The sequence below is a fragment of the Chelonia mydas genome, chromosome 4 (assembly GCF_015237465.2).
Source record: "Chelonia mydas isolate rCheMyd1 chromosome 4, rCheMyd1.pri.v2, whole genome shotgun sequence".
Classification (NCBI taxonomy): domain Eukaryota; kingdom Metazoa; phylum Chordata; order Testudines; family Cheloniidae; genus Chelonia; species Chelonia mydas.
Window position 1 is genome coordinate 38,967,030 of NC_057852.1, and position 25,226 is coordinate 38,992,255.

At 39.2% G+C, this 25,226-nt stretch overlaps 2 long non-coding RNA genes across 3 annotated transcripts in view; one reads left to right on the forward strand and one right to left on the reverse strand.

Moving 5' to 3' along the window:
- Positions 1 to 25,226, forward strand: part of LOC122465589 — a 71,852-nt gene that overhangs the window by 27,346 nt on the left and 19,280 nt on the right. The window lies entirely within an intron of this gene.
- On the reverse strand, positions 9,489 to 25,206 carry LOC122465590. The gene is made up of 3 exons (XR_006290534.1): positions 25,109 to 25,206; positions 13,178 to 13,246; positions 9,489 to 9,784 (listed from the first exon to the last, which is right to left on the reverse strand). It is a non-coding gene; the product is annotated as an uncharacterized LOC122465590 (long non-coding RNA).

Consider the following 25,226-nt stretch of genomic DNA (forward strand, 5'->3'; position numbering starts at 1 on the left):
CATTGTAGTCCTGTGATTAACCCATACACCCAGTTCTTTCTCCTCCTCTATCACTTCAACTGATATGTCCCAAGCTTATAGCAAAAATTCTTATTGTTAGTCCCTAAGTGCATGACTTTGCACTATTAAATTTCATCCTATTTCTATTACTCAAATTTTCAAGGTCCTCCAAATCCTCTTCTATGACATTCCATTCCTCCTCCATATTGGCAATACCTCCCAACTTTTTGTCAAATTTTATTGGCACATTCCCACTTTTTGTGCCAAGGTCCCCTACTAACCCCCTCCAGCCTGACAGTTCACTTTTCAGTATGTCCCATTGTAGATCCACTCTTCAATCCTCCTATTAATCCTCATAGTCTCCAATTTAATAATTTCCCATGTGGAACCATCCCAAATATCTTATTGAGATCCACATAGATTAGATCTTCTGCATTTCCTTTTTCCATAAAAAACAAAGAAAGAGATCAGGTTAGTCTGGAACAATCTACTTTTTGTAAAATCATGTATTTTATCCCAGTTATATACAACAAGTAATTGGAGAGAACAGAACTTTGTTCTCCTGACTAACAGCTGTCTGCTTTAACTTCTAGACATCGCTCTGCTTCTTTTATAAAATGATAAACGTGGCACAAAAGAGTAAAGTGAATGGTGTTTTTACTTCATTCAATTTAACAATATTTCTGGGATCACGTTTTCTGACACTGAATTTGAATTGGAGTGAAATGTTGTTTGTTAATAAGTGAATTCATTTATTTTAGTGTGGCTAGTATACTTGGTATATGTATCAGAGAGGCAGTTTTAAATTCTGGACTGTTAAAGTTCATAACCACCTTCCCCAAGGGGGAAAAAAAAGAGAGAGAGAGAGAGAAAATAGTTGTTTGTTAAAAACGGTAGCAAAGACTAATGTACCACTGTGTCAGGAAAAAACTGCCAGGGGTCTTGTTAAGAGAATGATCTTTCTGAAAAGAATTTAAATGATAGTATTGGATCCTGGGAAAAAACTTTTATTTGTCCTGTTGTACATTGAGGGAAATCTAAGGGATCCTTTTTTTAAAAAAAATGAAAAAGGACCCAGGTTACAGACTTAAATTCTAAATCTAAAAATCCTCATGATGAAATTTCATCTTAGTAACAACAAAGGTTCTAGGGGCTGGTAACTTTGCCTTAACATCTCTTTATCTTCCTGTGTTGGACTGTTTCTGAGGTGGGTATTGCAAATGTAAATCAGATCACTAGAATTAAACTATGCTTGCATTGAAGCATACTTCATTAAAGAAAAAGACCATATGATAAGTGAACTGCAGTACTTCATCCACATTTTCAAATGGATAAGAAATATCTTACTTGAGAGCAGGTACTGTGTCAACATGCAAACAGTATTTAATCTGAGGCAAAAAAATGTTGATGAGAAATCTCATACATTACCTAAAGGGGAATCTTCTCAGAATAGCATTCAGCCACAGGAAAGAGACACCTACATTTGTGTTCCATATTCTTATCTTCATATAAAAGAAATATAAGCAGTGCTTCATATTATGAAAACCAGATCAGTGAATAAGATGATCAGAAGCTAAATCAACAATAATTGCCTGACATAAAGACACGAAACACACTTTTAGAACAAAACAGATCATATGTATAATACAGATTTATAACTAGTTATATCTAGTTTTGAGAATAATACTTAAGGGTGAGGATAGATACCCCAGTTAGAATGAAGTGATTTAAAAGAAATCAGGGAACCTAGATAACTTTTATCTTTACTTAGAGTGTACTTCCCATGAAGAAAGGCTTCGTACATTAGTAGAGGGTCTGTGTAGACACTGTAGTTTCAGTAAGCTACAAGAATATTTACACAGTTAATGGAAAGAGTTCCACTGATTTTTAGTGGGAGCTGAATCAGGGCCAAATTGAGACCATATTTTTATTCTTTTTCTTAATATAAAATACATTATTGTGGCTAAAGATGTATAGTTGGTCTTTGCATAAGTTTTAGATTTTTTTTCCATACACAATTACACTCTGTTACTGTAAAATAGAGGTACTTATAAGGGTAAACTTTATCAAAAGGATATTAATTATTTATTTATTTAATATTTATTTATTATTTTAGAATTATTTTAATTCTAACCTGTGTATAGTACAATAAGATCTTCTTTGCGCATCCTGGTAGAAAAGAAAGATGCCAGTTAAACAATATATAAAATGACCGTGCTCGTTGTTCTGGGAGGAAAAAAAATGATTACAAGTATTGTACAAAAATTTGGTGAGGCAGCTTTGAAATTTTTAGTAGAAACAAGAGAGCAATGAAGATGGCTAAACTGAGCAAAATATTGCATTGAAACTTTATGCCAGGAAACAATCATTCATACTTATAAATTATTGCGAAATGGTTTGTCGACAACACTACACCATTTGCCATTTTAAAGTACTAGCTGTGCAACCTATCAATTTTTGTAGAGTAATTGGAACAAACTGTAGTGAGTCTGTTCTCTGGTAATCATCCCAGTCAAGAAGGTATCAATTTAACTGGGTGCTGACTGAGCCACTGCTATTCTGTTAGCAAAGCAAGAACTAAACATACAGCAGCCAGTACAATGGTGTCCAATTCTGATTCGGTCCTCTAGTGTAGTACAAATTATAAGAGGGTATCTATACAGTTGACTCTTGAAATAATTCAAAATGGTATAATTTAAAAAAAAATTTCTATAGAACATTAACGTTCCCTTTGTTTTTATTTGCAATGTCCATGTATCTCATGTTTTCAGGTTAGGGGTATTTCTGGAGGCATTAGTTGCAGCTCCATAGTTAATTTTGAGTTGAGTTTTGAAGTTAATGGATTTTGTTTTTTATGTATGAAAAATAGTGTGTATCCTCCCCAAAATTTCTGTACTTACTCTCTGAGTATAGAATTGATTTACTGAGAATTTACAAGTAATTAATAAATTAACTGGTTAAGGAGTTAAAATTACTTTTAAAATGGATTCTTTAAGAAAGTTGGCACCTGGTATCAGTTTTGTGTATGGGGGGGGGTGTTTGGGAGGTTTTTTGCCCTTAGTGATCTTAATCATGGAATAATTCAAGATTTTTCAAACTTCCCATGCAATTAAAAGTTACTGAAATCTTGTGCATAGGCTGGAACTCAAAAATTGTGGGTGGGGGGAGGGAGGAGGAGGAAATAGCAATTAATGGTCCTTTTTCCCTATTATTCTTTATAACAAACGTTCTCCTTCACTAGAAGCTGAATAATAATGTTCTATTATCGAGAATTCTACAAAGAACATTTGAGAAAACTATGGGGAAAAATATCAAATATACCTTTAAAAATCAGTTCAATCTAATCTGTGACCATCAAGCAGTAAAATGCCTTGATCATAATCCATATGGCCCTACAGTGCAATGTTTGGGTGCCCAACCAGTGCATTTCCATGCCTTAACATATTTTGATTTATTTTATGTTTTAACCTGGATTTATAATGCTTGGTTTGGGGGATAATTACAGCATCTCTGCAGTGTCTTTTACCTTAACTTTGTCTTAACATAGATTACATCTGGTAATGTATATTATGACAAGGGAGCTTTTCTTGCAAGGATAACACAATTGAGTGCAAATAGCCCATTTCTCTTGAGGTAATGTCATTTACTCTACATTTCATTCCTCCAAACCATTAACCTGGTGTGATGGCTTACCTCCATCAAAAGAACTCCTTATTTTGGTATCTCTAGTGAAGGTTAATGATGTTTTGGGTTTTGCATCAGTAAACAGGCAGTTGCTTAGAGTTGTACATCACTAAACACCCGTCCTCAGGAAAAAAATCAGGACTAAACAAAAAACATGCAAAACAGGTCATTCAGGCTAAAGTATTACACACTCTTTATTATTGGGAAGTTGGCAATATTAATAACCAGTTGCTGCAGGTAGATTTAAGTAAACTCTATTTCTACCAATGCCTTTTGTATGATGATTCTTACATTCTATTTACTGATAATAAATAATGGCCAGTAATGTTATCCTCTGCTACCTTCTGTCAGAATGAGGGTACCTTTTATGTGCACAAGAAAAGGGGGGAAAGAAGTTGGTGAGAAGACTATACTATACACAGTGAAAAATAATTGCACTGTGCCTTTTACCTGGAAAATGGGTGCTGAGCATCCTGCTGTATGTCATAACTTATTTACATTTGAGAGAGCCTTCTCAAGTAGGAGTCAAGGTCTGAAGCGGAACAGAAGGAAGGCAGTCCATTCTTTAGTTTTCCTTGCTGGCCAAGCCTGGGGTAAATTACATATCAAAGGACTATAATCACAGCTCTGTGTCGGTCAAATCTCATAATTGCCACATTACTTGCTGTATCTGTTGCTGCTGTAATAGCAATCTACAGAGGTCCTGGAGACCCCTAAGCATAGCTGGATCACAAGAAGAGGACATATCTTCCCCCATGCTCTACGAATGCCACAAGCTGTGATGGCAGTTCTCTATCACTACTCCAGAATTCATAACTGTGGCAGAAAGAAATAATAGTGCCATGTGGATGATAGATAAGAGGTTAGTGACCTCGTTTTCCAAGCCCAGGTCAACTCACCCTAATGTATTTTAATCTGCTGCTATGCTTAGTTGTCTCCACAAGGATATATTTCAAATAAATGTTAATACATGTAATTGTTTACAGACTACTCAACTTTTGTCTGCTGAAGGGAAAGATTTTTTTTTTAAAAGCATTAGCAACTGGGAAATATATTCCCAGTAGCAGAGGCTACTCAAGACAGTCTCCTGCTCTAGCTAAAACCTTGGGGTGCTGCCCATCTCCTACCCCCTTAGACGTTTGCTGCAGGATCCCTGCACCACCCCTGTTGCTGCCATTACCCATCCTTGAACCTCATCCACCTGGGTCAGAAGCTGACTGAGTAGATCCCAGCTTGGAGCCACAAAAGCCACTCCAGTCCAGGTGACAGACTCCATAGGATGGGAACACTCCAAAACCTGGGCACTGGCAGGGACACAGTCCATCTCATAGGGCCCTAGTTAATGGGCAGGGCAGACCCCCTTGCCTCACACAAAGCAAGCCAAGCCACTGATCCTTTTCCGCCCCCCCTTCACAATGGGTGGTGAGCTCCTTCCCATTGAACAGTCTCGAGGTCTCTGTACCTCAGCCCTCCTCCTGACAGGGCCCCCACACTCTGCATCCCAGCCTGCACTCCCTATCTGGCCCTCTGCACCACTGCCCTATCCCACCTCACAACCTCCACACATTTCCAGATGAGCTCTTCAGTGTTGGGCTCATAGTCCATATGGTGGCAGTGCCTCCAGAGCCCAGACACGGAGGATTTGAAAAGCGGGCAGGGGCTTCATAGGCAGCAGGGCCCAGGGGGCCTAGGCATGGAATAGAAGTTCACTGCAATTTTAGCCAAAGCCCCAGCCCACGTAGGTGCCACCAGGAGCAGTCCTGAGCCATAGCAGCTATCTTAGCCATGGCAGGAAGCAGCTGGGGAGGGACGGGGAGTGCTTCCCCAATTGGGGTCTGCTTTCTGCTTCTTGGAGCCCCCAGGAAGACCCACCAACATCTTCTGCCACACTCAGAAATCTGATGCCTAGGCAGCTGCCTAGTCCCCTTGTAGGTATAGTGCCTCTGTCCAGCTGTATTGATTTAACCTGAAAACAAGGAACCACGTTTCCCTTAAGCAAGCAAAATTTTAAACAATCCAAGATGTGTACAGTTGTTATTTTATACTATTCTTTGATGGCGATGTTTCAGTGGTGGGTGAAATGTTCACTGTATATACCTTCATATCTTTCACAGGTATAAAATATATTTAAAAATAAATATTTCTAAAACATTTTTTGAGATCTTTGAATGAAAGGTGTTAGAAATCCTAAGTCACACTGATGTCTGGAAACCCATTGTACCTTATCCACTGCATCTTTACTTAGTCCGTGAATAGCCATGTGGAACAAAGGTATTTCATTGTGAATATATCTCTTGAAAAGATGTTCAGTTCAAATAAATTCTTCTATCAGTTACTGTAGTACAGGGCTTTCTCCAGAGGTAAAATCATTTTCAACTTCTTTTCCACAATCTGTAGGAGTTTGAACATCCAACTAGCACATTGCAATATTATCTTCTGGCTCTAACAATTTGACTTTACTTCTATCCCAGGGGTTTCATTTTCACCTCCATCCCATTTCATAAAATGACCAGCAATTCAGCAGTCAATGCTGACATTTATAGTATCATCCTTGGTTTTTAGAATCAACACCGTTCCAACATTTTCAAACTGAATACCTTTTGAAGAGTTCATTCCAGGAAAAAATTCTTTAGTTCACCTTTTTGTCCCAAGTTGGGATGAAACCTAATGTTGAAATATTGGAATTTCCTACAGAACAGCAATTCTGAATTACACTCAACTCTAGGTTTCTGTTGTTGTTTCAGGCTGCCTTCAGATTCAAGAAGCTGTGCTGCACTGGTTACACTCAGTTCACGTTTAGAAGATTATCATCAAGTATGAGGGTTAGGCATTTAGGATGAGATTTTCCAATAATTTTGCTTTCATTGACATCCACAAGAATTTTACCAACAGAAACAGTGTTATGCCAAAAGCGTACAACCCACTATTTTTTCTTTTTAAGATGAAAAGTTAGACTTTGTGAAATTTGCATATGGCGCATTAATACACTGACTGGGTAGATGTTTGACCCCTCTGCCTGTGCCCTACCTTTGTCAGCTCAAGAAGGAAAATGCACAGCAAAGTTCCTTTTTTGGCCAAGACCATCCAAATTTTTACTAATCCTTTATTGGCAGGGGATGGAAAAAGGTAACCTAATAGATCTTTTCCCGCTATGTATTTTCTTAAATTTGTGTTATGATACAGGATCTCACACATGGTATGTTAGTCTCAGTAGGGGGCAAACTGCACAGTAGTGTAATTCCATCTGTGAGGAGCCTGCCCTCTGAGACAGTAATGTCTTCTGCACCAAGTAGGAACCCTAAAACATCTATACAAACCAAGCACCTGCTTTACCTTGATAGCTAAATTGGGAATGAGCTATAATATATAATGTAGTTGTGTTAGTGCTTCCTATTATTTACCAACAGTTCGTACAATTATTTCCTCCTATAAGTGAAGGGAGTAAGCATGTGTATCAGATACCTCTGCGATTTCCTATTGCCAAATGCTGTTCTTTTTGATGATGGTCACTATATTAGAACAATATGTCCTTTACACCTGGTCTCACACCAGCTGACTGAGTGTGCCAGAGTAGGATAAAGGAAAGCATAAGTTTCCTGAGCATCTGTGGCTGCCAAAGGAATATGTGATATGCCTTGCTTGATAAACTGGGCTCATTCAGATAAAGGGTGTTTCAATACAGCCAAAGGCAATGTCACAGGCACAAAGAATGCAGGCCATATTTACAGAATGGGGGACGGATCCTGGAAAGCAGTGGATTTATGGAAAATAGATCCTGTCAAACTAACTTGATATATTTTTGATGAGATTACAAGTTTGGTTGATAATGATAATAGTGTTGATGTAATAGACTTAGACTTCTGTAAGGCATTTGAATTGACCCTGCACAACATTTCAATTAAAAAACTAAATGATACTAAACTAACATGGCACAAAGTAAATGGGTGGAAAATTGGCTAAATGGTGGGTCTCATCTGTCTTGGATGGCTTAGACCAGTGATGGTCTTGCCCACCACTGGTTTAGACACAAATCCTGTATCTTGGCAAGGGGTTAGAGAAGATGACTCTTGCGGTTCCTTCTAACCCTATTGTTCAACATGTAACTGTAAACGGGGAAACATCATTGAGTGGGTGTGTTTGTAATGGGGTCCCAGAAGGAGCTGGTTCTTGGCTCTACTATTTAACATTTTGATAAATGACATGGAAGAAAACAAAATTATCACACACAAAGTTTCATAAAGATTGGGAGAGTGATAAATTAATGAAGAGGACAGGTCACTGATACAGAGTGTTCTGGATCGCTTGGTAAGCCGGGCCCAAGCAAACGATATGTATTTTAATTTGACCAAGTGTACATGTATACATCCAGGAGCAAAGAATGCAAGCCACACTTACAGGAAGGGGGACTCTGTCATTGATTCTGAAAAAGACTTGGGGACCATGATGGATAATTAGCTGAATGTGAGCTCCCAGTGTGAAGCTGTGACCAAAAGAGCAAGTGTGATCCTTGGAGATATGATCAGGGTATCATTGAGTAAGAATAGAAGTGTTATATTAGCTCTCTGTTTGGCATTGTGTGACTGCTACTGCAGTACTGTGTTCAGTTCTGCCATCCTGAACTCATGAAGGATGCTGATAAAAGAGAGGGTTTAGAGAAGAGCCATAAGAATTATTAAAAAATTAGAAAACATGCCTTATAGTGATAGACTTAAGGTGCTCGTTCAATTTAGTTTAACAAAGAGAAGGTTAAAGGGTGACTGGATCACAATTAGAGAAAAGTATAACAAGATTCAATGGCTGAAAGCTGAAGTTAGACAAAATCAGACTGCAAATAGAGCATACTTTTTAACAATGAGGGTAATTAACCATTGAAACAACTTACTATGGGTTGTGGTGGATTCTCCATCACTGGCAACTTTTAAAGCAGGATTGGATTCTTTCCTAAAATATATGCTCCAGTTCAGAGGAATTAATTCAGGGAAGGCTTATGGCCTGTGTAATACAGGAGGTCAGACTAGATGATGTACTTTCAAGTACATAAAAGGTTGCTCCAAGGAGGAGGGAGAGAAATTATTCTTCTTCATCACTGAGGATAACACAAGAAGCAATGGGCTTCAATTGCAGCAAGGGAGGTTAAGGTTGGACATTAGGAAAAACTTCCTAACTGTCAGGATGGTTAAGTACTAGAACAAATTGCCTAGGGAGGCTGTGGAATCTCCATCATTGGAGATTTTAAAGAGCAGGTTAGACAAAGACCTGTCAGGGATGGTCTAAATAATACTTAGTCCTGCAATGAGTGCAGGGGATTGGACTATATGACCTCGCAAGGTCCCTTCCAGGCCTATGATTCAATGATCACAGTAGTCCCTTTTGACTTTAAAAATCTATGAATTCTGTGATGCGTTCACAAGAGCAGGAGCACACCTGATGTAGATCAACTTGTCAAGTAATGTACAGAATTAGATTGACCAAATGTGTTACAATCTAAAGGAAGCAGAGCCTGCAAGTGTCAAACAGCGGTATCAGAGACTTAATAGGTGGTTACAGAAAACCTGTGTGTTTCTGTTTATGAAAACACAGCTGCATATTTATCGTATTTAGTGAAATGAATAATTAGCAGCTCTCTGGGAAAAAAGAAAATGTTGCTCATTAGTTTAAATCTTTTTAATAGTTCAAATTGTAAGGTTTTGGCATTTCTTTACAGTTTTATGATATCAATGGTGTCTAAGTTATCAGTTTTCCAGTGATTAAATAACTATGGGTGTTTGTCCATGGCTTTGTCCATAAATATCTAATTACTCACATGTCAGAACTTCTATTTTTTCTACAAATTGCTTTTACAGGTTATAGATCTTGGCTGGCTTTTAATATCAAAAATCTAGTGTAGACTAACAGTCTGTTTAGTACTACAGATAATCTGTAAAAGGAATAACCATTTAGCGCCTTCTCTTGCACCCATTGAGGTTGGTGGTAGATGTCATACGGGATTCCATAATAATTTATTGCTTATGAGGATTTCACTGTCTCTTCTTGCCTCCATTTCACTGAGATGTGGCTTTTTATTCTCCATAGGTGGCTCATCTGTTAAATACCAGCAAAGCTAAAATATCAAATATGAGAGTTTGTTTTAGTACCGTAAGGTTTTAGGGGCAAGATTTGAATTTAAATTTAGGAGTTAGGTTCCTAAATACCTTTTAAAAATCTGGTTATATTGATTTCTGGCATTTTAACAAAAGCAAAGGAGGAAAAGATTCACAAAATGCCAGAGAAGAAGGATGACCACAAGTGGTTAGGATACTGTCCTGGGACGTTGGAGACATCAGATCAGTTTCCCCTTCTTCTTGATGTATGTGGAGAAGACATTTAAACTTGGATCTCCCATATTGCAGGAGAATGCTCCAGTCAGTGGGCTATGGGATATTCTGGTGTGAGTCTTTCTCAATCTCTCCTGTTGAAGCTGTTGCACTTTGTATTAATAATTAGTCACTGGTGCAGGGACTTGAACTTGGGTTTCTCCATCCTAGGTGAATACCCTAACAACCAGTCTATAGACACATTCTCTCTTCCCCGCCCCACCTGGTGACTATTGATTATCATTGTGAGTGACTATGAATTGCCACTCCGATATCCCAGGAGAGTGTCCTAACCCCTCCCCACTCCGCATGCAGACACGCATATATGTACACAGGAATTTTGTAACTCTAGTCCTCCTTTGCTTTTGTTAAAATGCCTGAAATGAAAATGAAAAAACTCAACTCAGGTCAAAAAAAAAATTTCATTTTGACCCAACTTGTAACTTGTTTGATTCTCCAAAAAGTTTGGAAAAAATTTTGATTGGACCCAAAACAAAACCTTTTTCAGTTTTTCAGAATTCATTATTTACTCAGCTCTACTTATTACACACGGATTCTGGCTGCCTAGACACTTTATTTTAGAGCCAGCTTCTGCCACCTTTGTGTCCACTGTGCAGTGCCTTATGTCCCACTAATTGTAGTAGGACTGCTTGTAGAAAAAGTCACTACTCTACATAACAGAGAGGGCAGAATCTGGACCTTTGTTTGCTTCTAGCTATGAGACCGGTATAGGTATCTGTAGCAGGAGAAGCTGTAAAATGTTCGTGCTTTTAGCAGCGTGGCCTGGGAGTTTAATGGATTATATCTTCTCAGTTTATCCAATTATAAGAGTACAATAATGATATCCATAAATTTCTCTTCACACAACAAATCTAACAGCTCAAGAGGAAAAAAGCTACTCAAGGACTTGAGCAGAAAAGTTTTACAGCAGTAATAGAGCCTTGTTATTTCCCACATTGATCTCCAATTTCTGCCTGTCTGGAAGCTCACATTATTTGGGTGGGGGAGGGGAGAGCTGATGAAACTGCCAACAAGATAGAGAAGCAAGGTGCTCTATTCTTTCTGTGCCATAATGAAGACATATGTAGCTCCATGTGAATTAAGATGATACAGGGACAGAAAATAATAAACTGCAGAGTAATAGAAACTCCCCCATCATCTGGAAAGTGTGAGGTCATACTGTGGATCACAACTAATTTGTGGGCTTATAATAGGTATAGTATGCTTAACATTTTGGAGCTTGTTGTATTGCCTATTTGGATTAAATTAAATACATACATCATTCTAACAAAGCTCTCCCAGCAGATTGTGAACTTTGGAAATGGGAAAAAGGAATTAATAGCAATGTATTTTATATTTGTGTTCCTCTGCTTGGTGGTTCAATTATTTTCCCATAGAGAATTTATGGTTTCTGTCCAACAGATATTGGTCAGCTTTTTAGTAGATGTTGCTGTGGGGGTGGGATGACCTTCAACTACAATCATTATTATTTATCTCATTGTCTAAGTGACAGACCTACTAACCCATTCCAAAACAACAGAAAGGGACAGAGAAGCAGGCAGGGATGCTGGAACAGTTTTTATAGCGGGGGTGCTGCTCATGGAAACAATGTATTTGGTGTTGGTTATTACTACTTCAAGCCTGGGGGTGCGTCAGCACCTCCAACACTCCTAGTTCCAGCACCACTGGAAGCAGGACAGAATTTAATTGCAACATCTAAATCTATGATCAACAGCTGATTTCAAATGAAAGTAGATAATAGTGCTATAGTAATATCTCTGATTATGGGAAGGAAACTGCTTAAATATTTACTGAGCATGTGTAGTGTTCGAGAAAGAGACCTTGAAACTGAAGGAAACTTCATTGTGCAACAAGTGTTCCCAAAGCAAGTTTCCAAATTTAGATAGAATTTTTGGTGAGCATCTTCTGGCTTTCCAGTACTGGTTCAGCACCACAGAGGGATCCAGTAGGCTTAGAAAAGGGTTTTTTCGTAACTCACTTTAAAATTATACTTACTTAAAATGTATCAGATGGAACTCTTGGGCCACTACATTTTAGAAGAAAAGAAGAAGCCACATAAATAAGAGTACACTCTGGGCTGCTCCGTCTTCTATTCCCAACACTCACTATGTAAAAATAGCCCTTTTTTCACAGTTGCAGATAGATGACTTTTGCTATGCACAGGGGTGAAAGTAATTTAGAGCACTTACCGGTACGCTGGAGTCCTGAGCGGGGGGCGTGACCCTAACGAGAAGAGGTGTGACCCTAACCGGAAGAGGCAGGGCCTTAAATCCCCAGGCCCTTTAAATCTTGATTTAAAGGGCCAGGGCTCCAGCTGCAGTAGTGGCGGCTGGGAGCCTGGGGCCCTTTAAATCACCTCCAAGCTACCAGCTGCAGAGGCGGCTGGGAACCCCAGGGCTTGGGGGTGATTTAAAGGGCCCAGAGCTCCAGCTGCTGCTACCACAGCAGAGCCCCAGGCCCTTTAAATCACTGAGGAACCCTGGGGTCTCCCAGCTGCCACGCTACCCCGGGGCTCTGGCAGAGCTTTAAAGGGCCTGGGGCTCTACTGTGGTAGCGGCTGCCGGAGCCCCGAGCCCTTTAAATCCCCGCCTGAGCCCTGCTGCCTGAACCCTGAGGTAGCAACGGCTGGGCTCTGTCGGGGATTTAAAGGGCCCTGGGGCTCCAACCCGTTAAATCCGCTATCCCAGGGCTTCGGCAGCAGGGCTTCAGTGGGGATTTAAAGGCCCAGGGCCCTTTAAATCCCTGCCAGAGACCCACTGCCGCTCCCCAGGGTTCAGGCAGCAGGGCTCAGGCGGGGATTTAAAGGGCTCTGGTGTGTACCGGCTTACTTTCACCTCTGGCTATGCAGGTCAATTTATTGAGAGTTTTTGTTTCAGACACCTATACAAGCTATACCATGTGATATGTAATATTTAGTTAGGCAGTGACTCACTGAGACTTTAACATTTCATTTAAATAAGCATTGTTATAGGCCAGCAAAACGTCTATCAATGTTCCATAAACACGGTACAATAACAATGCAAGAGCATATTTCTGCCAAGCCAAACCCACATAAAGCAGAGATGTTGCCAAAGCAAGTACACTAATGAACTAATGATTATAATTCAGCTTTTAAATACCTCAGATTACAGTGTTTAGAGGTTCATGTAGAGAATTTCAAGTTGTGGGTTGGAAGGCCCATCATGAGGCTGTAGATAAATTTAAAAGAAACTGAAACCTTATTCCCTAAAATTAATACAAATGTCCAGAATTATTTAAAAATAACAGTGTATAGGCATTAATAGGCAGTCTCAAACGTTAGCAAGAAACAATTCAAATATGCTAGAAGGAGGCAGTTTTCAGTATTCTGTACTGAGCCAGAATAAGTAGATTAAGGTTTTTCCTCAAGTGCCATTAAACCCTTGTCACCCAATTTCTAAAGGTTAACAAACACTGGAGGGGCACTTTGCCAATTCCTCCCTAAGCTCATTGCCCACAATTTTTTTCATTAAAGGCATTGCAAATAAGGGTATTTTTCTATCCTTAAAAGTCATTATCATAACTTGATGTGATCCAAATGAAATATGTCTGGAAGGAGTACTGTTTGATGAGCTAATCCAAATGTTCTCCACATAGAGCGAGGGCAGGGGGAAGTTTGTGTTTCTTAAACAGAAACAAACACATTTATAAATTATGAATCATGTTTAAATTTAGTGATCAAACTATTTGCCAAGTCCCAGGGTAAAGGTCTTGTTAATGAGGCATTGTTGATATTTACCCTGATATAGGACATTTCTGTAGGGTAAGCAGCTGCATGTTAATTTTTAATAAGCCCTTATAGCCAGAGATATCAAAGCCCTTTCCAAAATAAATTAAGCCTCACAAACCATGGGAGATGGGTACCCAAGTAGTGGTATGTGTATTTTGCTCTAGGACGTGCAGTTTGTTGGTAGCATAGTTTACTTGGGAGAAGACTTAAGAGACAAATTCAGACCTGGTAACATTAAGTGCAAGTCCATTAAAGTCAATGAAACTGTTTCCCCTTACACCAGGTTTGGAACTAATACCCTGAAATAACCATTAAGAGATTAGACCAACTTCTACTTAGTCACACCAGTGTTAAACCAAAGCAACTGCCAAGTCTAAGAGTTACCCCACATTTGCAGTGGTGCAAATGAGAGAGGACTATAGCTCAGAAGGTTTGTGTGACTGAATGCCGGGTGAGTCCATTTACATGCTGAGGGAATAAAAGCATAGAGCCGTAACAAGAAAAGGAACCAACAGGAGAATATAAGAGAAGGTGTCCACCCTCCTAGTCATAGTCTCTTGCAGTTGGCTGACTTTAGGCTACAACCCTGTCCTTCTCTCCGTTACCATGTGTGTTACACAGATTTACACAGTTGCTACCATATAACTTGTACCTCCATTTACATCCTTTGTGAATTTAACATACTGCTTTTTTCAAGTTGCATCTGGTAGAAGCTCCATTTGGCAGAACCTCTGATTAGCAGAGGAATGTGCCCAAAAAGTGACACATTCTAGACTCTCTCTCTTAAAACAAACACACACGTCTTTACTTAGTTTTTTTCTAATATTTGGTAATTGTGACATTTTCTGTTGCCTAGCTTTTTTACATAACCAAAACATGCATGAGAAAATGGAACCGTAACCTAAAATCAAAAATAAAATTTCAAAGCATGGCAACAAAATCCTGTCATGTGAGGTCTTTAAGCCACCTTTCTGCCCTGTGGTCGTGGGGTTGACAGGTACAAAATGGCCCATGATGTAACTTAGCGCAGATTAATTTCTGCTGGCTGCAGCATTCCTATAGAGAGCACCCTAGTGGCCAAAGATCATTTGGAATATCATGCACTCTGGCCGAAAGTTGGGATTTCTGTTTTGCAGGACATTTCAATATTTGAAATTTGGACTCCAGTTCAGACCAAAACCAATTTTTTCAGTTTCTCATGAACCAGAAATTTTGAAATAATTTGAACACTGACACATGGGGCTTATGGTACAAAATATGGTCCCTGAGAGGAGCAGCTGGTGAGTGAAATTGCCATGATCTTGTCATCTATGTAGCAGTGGTGAAACTAGAAAGAAACATGTCAATTTCAATCATCTACAGCTGTGCCATGCAGAGAGCCCCAGGGTTTTGAGACTCCTAGGCCACCTGGCTTCAAGGGCTGCTCTCACCCAGCTCTAATCCTCAGTGTAGGTGCATTTGACAATCCAAACCTTAGGTGCTTAAATAATGGACTAACTTCAGGGCTCCTATTTTTAAAAATCTTTTATTTTTGAATCCTTATTTAGGGAGCTAAACATGTGACCTCATTTTCAAAAATCCTGAGCCTTATCAGTCAGTTTCCTCTTCTACACACACTCCTATTTAAAACAGTAGTAGCCTGCAAATTTGTCATGTACACATCCGTTCACTTCGTAAGATAAATATCCCTTCATGAAACATTTCTTTTCCTAACAGAGTACTTAGTTTTCAAAATGCTTAATTCTGTCAATCACCTGGACAGGTGTTTGAGAGCCAATAGTAGTTAGGTTTACTTGCAAACAGTTTGCACAACTAATCAATAAAAGTGGGCCTGACTGTGATCCAAATTAAAGACTGCTTTCACACCAGTGTAACTCAGGGCTTGGCTACACTTGCAAGTTAGAGTGCATTAAAGCAGCCCTGACTGACAAGCCGCACTGACAAGGCACGTAGAGCGCTCCAGGTACTCCACCTCTGCGAGAAGATTAACGCTTGTTACGCCTTGGCTGAAACACCCAGGCCTCAGTGTGAACGAGGTGTTGCGTTACTGTGTTCTGATCAGCCTCCAGAAACGTCCCATAATCCCCTTAAGTCAAGTGGCCACTCTTCTCATTGTCATGAACTCACTGTAGGAATGCAGACATGCCCTTTGAAAGCTCCGTTTCTGACAGCCGGCATGCTTATCTGCTCCAAGACAAAGCAACCATTACTGTGGAATGCTGAGAGAGAGAGGGATGAAGAGCGGTCTGCTGCTGTCTGAACTTACAAGACAGCATGCTGACATGCTCTCAGCCCCCCAAAAACCCACTTTCTCCCACCCACATACACACAACACACTCCCTGTCACACCCCACCCACCCCCGCATTTGAAAAGCATGTTGCAGCCACTTGCATGCTGGGATAGCTACCACAATGCACTGCTCTCTGTGGCCATTGCAAGAGCTGCTAATGTGGCCATGCCAGTGCACTTGTAGCTGTCAGTGTGGACAGACTGTAGCGCTGTCCCTACTGTGCTCTACGAAGGCTGGTTTAATTCAAAGCGCTCTACATCTGCCAGTGTAGCCATGCCCTTAGAGTTGGAACATTCCCAAGATATCTATCAGATGTATTCTTTCAGGCCTGGTCCCAGAACATTTGTTGTGCCAGCCCACCCTCTATCAGCAAGCAGAAAAAGTGTCTATATTTGATTTGTCCTTTTTTCCCCCTCATTTGTTTGTAATTCTCTCTGTTTCTGCCACTGGTCTGTGTGAAGGTCAGAAAGGGGAAGTTTACCTTCAGTGTCCATTGCACATCCACACAGATGAAATACTAAAGACACATCTTTAGAAACTCCTATGGCTAATTAGAGAAAAGATTAGGAGGATTCAGTAGCATGCATCGAATGATGCATGGTGAACAGGCAGGTGTCTTTTGCTGGAGCAGGGCAGTGTGCATTCTGAATGTAAATAACTAGGGTTTTAAAATAAGTAAATGTTAACCACACTTGTCTGGGATGCCAGGATTACTAAGGGCAGTGCTGTAGAAATATTTCAATTATTAGATATGCCAAACTATTTCCTCTTATTGTATTTTAAATCCTGTCTTTGTATGGGTATGTGTTTCAAATATGACCCATGTTCAGCATCGCCGCATTGTTCACCTACTCTTTCAACATCAGGAAAAAAATCAATTTTCACAGTCTTGCTCCCTTATGTAAGTGCAGGGCTAAGTAATGTGATGTCATCCGAGGACAGAGTTTGGAGATTAGCGTGAAGAACTGTTCCAAAATTATTTCATGTTTTTAGGGCATCTGCATGGTAGTGCCATAGTCAGGATCAGAGACCCACTGTTCTAGGCACTGCACAAACACATAAGAATTCAGTGCCAGCCCTTAAGAAAGAACTGTTCATGAAATGAGAAGACTAACCCCTCCTCAGCTTCGTAAAGCAAAGAGTGAGTTCAGATGAAAAAAATCTGAATCTTTGCCTGTATCACATTTGGGGGTGCAATCCAGACTAGTGAGGAGTTGTTACCACCTGCCCTGCAAACTTGGGTGCCTCACAATGCTTTGCTGCTGCAGATCCCACCTGGGCTACTCACAAACAGCCTGCCCCCATGCAGGTTGCATGCTGAGCATCTGTTTACTACTTGCAGGGTGACCCGAACACACTTCCAGTCCCAAATTTTCCAAAAATATGTGCTCTGCGCTGTCCTGCCTTCATGGATAGGTCAGATATTAGGGTTCCATTGCTCCTGTAAAAGGTCAGTATACAAAAGTTTGCAATTTTAAACTGAATTGTTTGGTAATTCCAGTTGAACACAGCACTGGATTAGTTTTGATTGAAGAATAAAATAAGTTTATTTAACCTCAAAGAGATTTTAAGTGTGTACAAGGCATTAGAATCAGAAATGGTTACAAGATAAATAAAGATAAAATGCTTTCTAGTGCTAAAACTTAATAAACTAGACTTGGTTCAAGGTAAAATTCTTACCAGATGTTCCCAGAACATAGCTGACCAAATTCTCAAGTCAGGATCTGCCTTTAAAGTCCAACAGTGGTGGTTTTGCCCCTCACTTTTATAGTCTGCCTTTGAAGTGGCAAAACAAGTTGCCATTGAGTCTGGGAGTAAAGGTGGCCCCATGCTCTTTCTTCTCCCCTGTGTATACTGAAATGCATACACGATATTCCTTGTCTCCCTCTTGCTGTCGCAATGACCTTGTTTACTATTTATAAACAAACTGAGATACACACACAGTCCTTTGTTTAAGATTAACTTGCTTAACCAGTCCTGTCTAATTGGAGCTACGTGGTTTTGAACATGTGCTATCAACATCATACAAGGGGAATTCATAACTTCACAGATAACGTTGCTACATATATTTCACCATTATATTATTGAGCAGCAAGTAATTAGTTTCCAAATGATACCTCCAAGTATATTTTTGTAAAAAGGTTATTACAATAGTGTGTAGGGTGTGAATATGGGGCGTATTTGGTCACAGCATGGTTCAGATTGTCCTCTTGTTTACTAAATTTAGGTCATTCAGTCAGAAAACAGAAATAATACCATAAGAGGGCCGCTGATCTTATTGTTCAGGCACTGGATTGGCACTCAGCAGATCTAGGTTTCATTGCAGGCTATGTCACCGCCTTCCTGTATAACCTTGACAAGTCACTGAACTTTCTCAGCCTCAGTTTCCCAATTGTAAAATGGAGGTGGTATGGGAATAAATCCACTTGTTTGTGATGTGCTCAGACACTATGCAAATGGGAGTGGAGCCTATAAATACCTAAATAGATGGGACTTAGGGAACTGAACAGCTCCCAGTGTGAATACTGAACAGTGGAAGGAATAGTTACAGTAAATGGTTCATTCATGTGCAATCCATGGGCATTTTTTCTATGAGATATTTGTAAGAAGAATTTAGAACACTAAACACATTACTAAAAAATCATATCCATCTTGCAAAGAGGAAAGGGGGCTACTTAACAAACACAAAACAGCTTATTGTAAATAGTTAACCCAGCCTAAAGAAAAAGAAGTACCCATGCAGTAGATAGATCTCAATCATCCAGCTTCTGGCAACTGACATAGAAAATGTGTTCTGAGTTCAGCTCAAGTTGTCAATTCTGGGTGAAGTGGTGTTAGATCCTCTCTACAGCAATATAACAACCAGAAGGGATGACAACTATTGCCACATAAGTGACTCACATTGATTAATGGCCTCTGTAGAAAGAAATGTGAGACGGGTGTCTTAGGGACATTAAAGTCATTCTTCTTGTCAGAAGTAAATGCTGCATGATCTTCTACGCCCTTCCCAATGTTTTGCTGACTTTTGTTCTTCTACATCAAATCAGTTGTCTTGTTTCACCACTGCATACATGGTAAAAATATACAAAGAACTGAGAACAGAAAATAAAAACTGTAAGTATAAATCAGATTTTTATACTTTTTAAAGGTTGCCAAATGAAGGCGGGGTGGGAATACCATGATGAGCGTCCAGTTCAGACAGTGAGAAGGCTCTTTTTACATGAATTACCTTTGGCCTTCTCCAGCATTCATATATAGCACTCTGTTCACATAACACAACTAGTTGATACATTTTTCAAAATGGATTTGTTTGATAGCTATGGCTTGTGAACTCTCTTGTCTGGCAGTTGCTACAGTTAATAAGGTGGGGAAAATATTTTTTCCTATACCAGGTACAAATTACTTCTTATTTTATCATACTAGTATAATTATTACTAATTATTTACTTGGTGCATTAAAAATATTTTGTAATAGTATCCTCTACATTCAGGACAATGAAAATAACCACATAACGTTCCAGTTCTGTGCATTTTTCACAGTTCTTGGTGCACTAAATTAGCACTTTCAGGTAAAGGAACGCAGGGGCGAGGAGATGATGTTTTATTATCCCAGACTACAGAGCACATGAAAGCCCATTCCAATAGATGGCTCATAAGCAATAACAACTAGATAACCAAATTGTGAATAGCCCAGCTGCCATAGCAAAGCATGAAGGAAGGGAGTCTTTAGTCAATAAGTACATGTTTAATTTAGATACTCTATATCATCCCAGCTAAAGTTTGTGCTCAATGGAATGCTAATCTGACTGTGCATTTAATAGTTCTGGGATCATACAGATTATAGAACTGTTAGGTTGTATTAAAGGACTAGTTTTAAGGTCAATGACACCTAGTTTAAAGTGCAGTTCTGCTCTGAAAAGAGACTGTTAAAATGAACTTCATATAGTACAAATCTGTTGCTTTTTTCTATTCATTTGGCTAGATCTGCTTATGAAAAAATATTTTTTATTACTGCTCTTCACTCCTGTTGGTACTGCTGAGCCAATACAGAGTGTAAGCAGCATTCTGTTTGGAATTCAATAAACAATCCAGTTCAATCAGCTACACTGCTGAAAGCAGTGCATTTGCACAACTGACACTGAAGTCCATGAACATTTGAAATCAATGAAGTTGCAAAGGTGGATCAGAGGGCCCAGTTTGGTCTGAAGAGCCTTCATTACTAGTGACGATGTGCTTGAAGGATAGAACTCAGCTTGGCTTTCTGATAACAGGTTGAGTTTACAGAGCTGGCATTTAGGAAGTACTTGTAACCTGAGTATATCTGATATGATAATTGTTGAGATTGCCACTTTTAGAGTCACTTTTCAGAGTAAAAATGTACTTTAAGGTCCAAAATTTGTACTCTATAAATTGATAAAAGCTAAACTCTTCAAAAAGCAGTGGATAATGAAGCACCAGCTCTTATGGAGGTTCTGCACCGAGGCATTAGAGACCCATAATATATGGACCGGATAAAGAAATTTTTTCCCCCAATTGTGGGGATGCTATCTTGCTGATTGATGGTGTATTCCATCATGGACAGAGATTTAAAATATCACTTGATAACTGATTTATTTAAAAATTAACTCAAACAGTTTTTGAAAATTGTTTCAATGATTTAATAAATTGATGGACAGTACTATGTAATTGGTAAATAACAGTATAGGCAGGAGAAAAAGAGAAGTTCATAAAAGACTGGGAAGGGGGATTCAATTTTTTTTTTTTTTTTTATCCCTGACCATCAGAATATCCAAGCCTGTGTTAAATTTCTGCATGCATTTTCAGGCCCCAGTAAGCACACTGAGGGCAAGTTTTTGCTGATCAAACATACAGAGCACAAAAGCTGATATTCAGTACATTATGAAGGAAAGTGTCATCATAGAGCCAATCAGAATATTCACTGCTTCAAGTTTAGTGCATGAATGCTGAGAAACCAGTAGTTTCTTTCAGCTGTCCATCCATCTGAAACCACCCATGTAAGGAACAAATTGACAAGTCAGGACATGCTGCTCAGCTGGTGTGAATTAGCCTAACTCTATTGACTGAGAATCCGGCCGGCTTTGTCAACAATTTCTATTTATCTAACAGATGAATATATCTTCCATATACCAAAGAGTATGTCCTTTGTGGTATATACCAACATGTATATCCTCGATTATTGTAAAAGCCCTCCTGAGTCATATGCAGTGTTGTTGAATGATAGTGAATACTGTTCACATACCTAATTTTGACCAGGACTGGGTCATTAAAAATTTTCCATTGAAACTGTATTTCCAGTTTTGGCTTTTGACTAATCTAATTTTTTCACAAGGTTCTGCTTTCCATGCAGAATTTCAGTTCTTATCAAAATAGAAAAGTGGGGGAAAAAATCAGCCCCAAACCAAAATGTTTTGATTCAGATATGCTGTTGTGTTACCTCATGGAAGTTGTAGTTCAGATGCCTTATGAGCCAACCACCCTAGCTGTACTTTGTCTCCCATGACGCACGCCACCATTGGACTCCAGTGATGCACCACCTCTTCTCACCACAAGGAGAGACAAGGGTGCAGCATGAGAAATATAGTCCAATTCCCACAAGGCTCTGCATGAGCATTTCAGAATCAAAGTATTTTGGGTTATGAAAATTTATTTTTTTGTTATTGCCAAAAAGTTGATTTTTTTTCCCCAGGGAAAATCTTGACAAAAGCATTTTTGGAAAAACTTTTTCCTGGGGGAAAAATATATTTTTCCACCCAGTTTGACAGATAATGTTAACTCAATAAATGTTTCCTTTTTCTTAATTGGAGTATTTGTTTTTCTCATGGTATGCACAATTATCAACTGTTGTTACTGCAACTTGCAAGATGCTACCAGTGTGAAATATATTAGAATTCTACATATGTTGAGAATGACATTTTCCATACTTCCTCTTTACTAGACAGCTGATTAAATAATAAAGTGATTTGTCAGTATGCTTTGCAAATAAAAATAGCAAGTGCATGCCAATGTTATTCATGAAGTTATGTTACTCATTGTTCGTGTGTATTTGGATGACCATGGGTTATTAAGACAGTCACAAACCCCAAACATTTCACAAATTCTAGGATGAATGCTTATTTATCTGAAAATTTGTGCCAGAAATGCATGGGTTTTTTTGCTATTATTCACTATTTTAAAAATGCAATCATCTAATGGGAACAGAAATATTAGGTGTTGCAGGTGACCAATCATATCAGACGAACAACAAATAACATGTAAATAGTTCACACCCAACACTTATATCTTATAAGCAAATACCTAATATAGTCATAGCAATCAGGAACTATTAATGAAAAAATTCACAAACAAAAAGGGTATATATTTGTTGGATAGTTTATTCACAATGAATTATTTAATCATCTCTATTATTTGGTGCAGTAAATTTATTTTATGGAACTCAATATTATTTGGATTACTTTCTTTGATTCAGGTTCTAAAGAATGGGTGGATGGAGAGACAATATAAAATTAGAAGAAACAGAATACAGCTTTCCTTCTTATTGAAAATGATGGAGTTGTTAAAATTAGACGTTTGGTGGATTCTACTTTAGAAGAGTTAGTTGAGAAGTCATTTAATAGAGTGAGAATGTGTGTGTTGTTCTCAGGATTATAATGCATTTTAGAGAAAGCAAAAAGGCACAGCACTTTGCCATAACAGCGCTACATTGTCACATATCAATAGCGAAGAATCCTATAAAGATTCACTTTCTTCTAGCACTGGAAAAAATAGTATGTGATCATGTAGGAAGACGGGATCATGTGATTATGCACAGGCAGTCAAATTAAGATTGCACAGGCCATCTCTATTCTGACATTACGTAACATTTGAGTGCTTGACTTTGCAACCTTAATGTTTTTTTAAAGTAGTTTTTGTATGTAACTTCTTGGCTTTTTAAAAAAGAAAACTGAAAAAAAAAAAAACCCACCAACCCTCCAAATTCTATTATCTGGCATCATATTGTCACTCATATGGGTCATCAGAACTCTTTCGCCATTTCTCAGGCTTCTAATACTAATCCAGTGTTCTTGCACAGCAAGTGCTACCTTCATCCCTACAGTTCACCCCCAGTCCCAGCCTCCTTGCCTAGCCATTCCCAGTTCTTCCCCAGCTCCTTGTCTCCTGCCTCTTTGCCAATCCAGTCCTAATTCCCCCTTCTCTTAGCTCCTCATAAATCTGCCTTCTCCATTCCTCTAGACCCCAGTTGTCCCACTGGCTTTCAGGCCTATCTCCCTCCTTAATGTTCCCCAGCATTTTGTTTTAGTCTCTTGGTCTAGCAAGTCCCAGTTTTCCCTGTGTACCCTGGGTCCTCTTCTGATCTCCTTTTCCCCTTCACTTCCTGCCTCACTAGTTCTCAGTCCCAGTCTCCTTGTCCAGACAGTCCTATTCTCACCCCTGCTCTTTGTTTTATCTTTATCTCCCTCCTACCTCCATCTATTGGCTCCCAGCCATCCCAGTCTCCATCCCTGGATGCCAGTCCCAGTTTCCCTCTCCCCCGCAGGCTTCTCCTCAGAGCGTACTGCCCATACCCCCACCCCACGGGTCTGACTCTTTTCTCCTATGCATTTAAATCAAGCAGCCTTCTCTACAACTGCCTGGGCCCAGCAGATAGTTCACTCCAAGCACAGAAGATAGTGTTCCTGCTCTCAATTCAAGTGCCCAGATTCAGACCTAGCACAACCCAGAGAAACAATGGCAGGGAATTTCCTGGTCTTGAGTATGCCCTTTGTGGACAAAGTCTTTAGGGAATTTAGCTCTTAAAGCCTGTCTCCACTGAGCATGTGCAAACTAAATTTTTTCCAAAGCTTATAACTTGGTCAAATTTGGCTGGATTTGCATGTGGATGGCAAAAGTCACATGCTTGATACAAAGGTCAACCTCTGCCAATTTTTAATTGGGGGTATTAAAGCTGTTCAAAGAAAAGGGCACCAGAATAAAACATGGAAAAATCAACTGTTTTGCTCCCAGCCTCAATCCTGGAAACAGCCAAACCATTTTAGAGGAAAATTTCCCCCAAAAAGTCAGCCTGAAGGAGACACTAGCATGTGACAATGGTTCATGTTTGACAAAGTTATAAGCAACTGCAAACAGGGTCTTAAAATGGGAAGTGTTAGGTAACCTTAATTAAGGCAGTGCTACCAGATTATATACACATAATAAATGAATGTATCAATGTGTATGTGTTTTGATAACATCTGATACTTATGTAAATTATTTATATACATATCATAAATGTGTATGAGAATCTGTCCTGGTAGAGACAACGTAGATGAGATCCTAACTGTCAGAATAAGGTTCAGGAGTGGCTACCTTGCTAGCCATGCTAACTAGAGGCAAGAGATTAGAAGTAATGAGGGGAAAGTGAAGGAGAGGACATGGAATAACAGATGAGTCTGGCTGCTAAATTGACTCTAGGCACAGAAATAAGCAGAGTAGAAATACTGCAAGACCAGCTAGTGCAGCTTAGCCTTAAAATAATCAGAATAATGATGAAGATGATACCCCCAAAGGAAGTATCAGGAAAGAATAAATAAGAATTATTACACTTTGAATATTTCAATGGATGTATTTAATTATTTTAAAAGAAATTTGTTCTAGCTAAAATCCCATAATCAAATCTGAGCTGCCCTAAAATAGAAACCTCCAAAGAGATTGTAAATGTTGCCTAAACGCTACAAAATTGAGCCATTTTTGTGGTTCCTAATATTGTGTGTAAAAATAGTTAAACAGCATATCTGCTGCATAAATGCAGACAAAACTATCAAAAAGGCAGCAGCCTGAAAATATGAGTGGCCATTACAAATGATAATCTAGCATATCAGTACTACTGTCATGTAAACTGATATGCTACCAACAGCATGTAAGTTATTTATTTGAAATAGTAAACTGCTATTGATGTGGGAGCATGTTTCTCAGTTCCACCATTTAGTATATCTAAATGGAAGGAATAGTGCTTACCTGTAGCAGAGAGAGAGATTCCCTTTGCCCCAGTGTTGATATTATTAGGAATAAATGTATTCTCGGCAAATGCAATTTCACCAACTTGGCTTTTGTCAATTAGTTTTTGACAAATGGC